The 2,351-nt window shown below is 30.7% G+C and overlaps 1 pseudogene; it reads right to left on the minus strand.

Annotated features, from left to right (window-relative positions):
- Positions 1 to 203: 203 nt before the first annotated feature.
- On the minus strand, positions 204 to 2,335 carry LOC143591474 (transcription factor bHLH48-like; annotated as a pseudogene).
- Positions 2,336 to 2,351: the final 16 nt, after the last annotated feature.

Genomic DNA, 2,351 nt, shown 5'->3' on the forward strand with positions numbered 1-2,351 from the left:
ACGTGATAAAAATATTGAATTCATGTGAAGCTTGAATTAAAATCTGCATTCCCGAAGTTAACTCAAATTTTGAAGCAAAAATGAATGATCAATCGTCCTCTCTACATCAATTTCTAATAATATACGAACACCAAACCTATTTGCAATTGACAATATGCTCAAACGAGCATTCCATCATAGCACGTCAAGGTTTGAATCTGGGTTCACCATATTTGTTGTGGGTTCACATTGACTTCTCAAACCATGATGGTGAGACCATGCTCGCAAAATTAGACTCCATCGGTGATCCACACTGCAGGATTTTCAAACATGATGAATATAACAGCAATATCAATTTTAACTCATTTCCTTATGAACAAATATATCTTAAAAATATTCTCAACAAAAATTTAACTAAATGAAGAATGGTTGGATTTTATAGAACGATGAAAAAACCTCATGAGATTTTAGTATTATTAATTAATTATGCATTAGCACAATCATGTGAGTACAAAAAAAGGAAAAACGGAAAGAAAAAGAAAAACTTAATTATATATTCTCTCTAATAGATTTAAGTTGTACTATATCTAAATTAATGACCTAATAAAGAAAGAAAATGTTAACTGCACAGAAACTCGAAAACCCAATAATCATTTTATTAAAGATTTATATTAATATCGTCACCTCTGAAGAAAACAAATTGTCTAATAAGTTTATATCATCATCGGGTTGAACAGCAGCCAACTTCATTGATAAGAACTGCAGTGAAACACATAAGGTTTTAAGGTTAAAATTGTAATTTGATCGATACTCCAAATTAATATTTGCTATTAAGTGACAAGATCGAATCAAAGGATTAATTAACCTCTACTTGAAGTTGCAGGGATTGGACATGATTGATTATCTTATCAAGCACCATTGCTGTACCCGAAACCTACAAGTAATAATCAAACAACAATTTTATCAAGCAGCAGTTTAAGGGCTTATATATGCATTTTAATGGCAACAAAATCCATGAAAAAGACCGTTAAAACTTATTGATTCATAGTGTGTTAAAAAGCAGTTATACCATCGTCAGTTCCAATGATACTCAAATAGAGCTATTCATATTTTAATAACTATAAAACCACTTATAATTTCATTTGTTTTAAAGATGTACAATCTTCTAAAATGTAACAAAATTTAAAATTAAGTTATTTAACAAAAATATGTATAAAACTTGATTACTATATTTTGATTATTTTTCAACTTTGTTTGGATGAAACAATTATAAAATTTGGTTATTATTTAATTAACCTTTTCCTTTCATTATTACGTACTACATACAAAATTTACAGAAAAAGAATCACTAATTAATAGTAACAAATTTATATTTGTTTCATTTTTATTACTCAATAAAATAAAAAATAATAAAAACGTTAACATTATGCATTATGCAAAGTCCTTTGTTAAGCATCTTTATTTTATAAATGACACACCAAAATAATAATTTTAAATTGTAAAATGTTTCAAAGTTAACTAAATAACTTCACAAAATTTTGAACCTTATCACAGCCCGGGACCAGTTCTTTGAGAAGCTTCATCCGAGTATTGATCTTCTCTCGTCTTGCCTGCCAAATCAATCAATAAATTAGCCAATCATTATCCATTTCAATTAAACTTAACAACACTTAGAGCATGTTTGGGATTGAGTTTGAAAAACGTTTATTGGCTTATTGGTATTTTCAAAAAGTCGATAAACTAAAATATGTTTGGTTATTTTAGCTTTTTAAAAGGGTTAAAAAACAGTTTTTTTAAAAGCCATAAATCCTGCCTTTTTAAAAAAGTTAATAAGCCAATAAGCATTTTTCAAACTCAATCCAAACACGCTCTTAAACTTGAGTAAACTCATTACTCGTTCAGCTAAGCTATGGCTATCAGTTGCTTCACCCCTCCGAGCACGAACGTGAATGTACTTAACCTCCTCTCCCTCACCCTCTTTCGCAGCGTTTTTCATCTTCTTCACCTAAATGTTCGTAACAATCAAATTTGCTTAAGAATTTAGGCATTAATATTTTTATTTTACATCGAACAGAAGACAAACAAGCAACAGCCAAGACCAAGTCTTTTAAAAACTACACTAACATTAATGAAGGCGAATGAACTCACAAACCTTCTGGAGGTTACATCGTTTCCTTGATTTCGATTTACTCGGATAACCTAACTCCGTTGCCTCTCGTTTCACCGGCGAGTGCAAAAGCTCCACGGCCTGATTTGGCTGGAGATCGAGAAGAGCGGTAAACGAGTTCACCGGATCAACCGAAATCAAGCTCCGAATCTCTTCATCAATAAACTGAAACGATTCAAAACTCGTCATGTTTCAATATCAATAT

This window comes from Bidens hawaiensis, unplaced genomic scaffold (assembly GCF_021521415.1).
Source record: "Bidens hawaiensis isolate Kalapana, Puna unplaced genomic scaffold, B.hawaiensis_p1.1 tig00039690_1, whole genome shotgun sequence".
NCBI lineage: Eukaryota > Viridiplantae > Streptophyta > Magnoliopsida > Asterales > Asteraceae > Bidens > Bidens hawaiensis.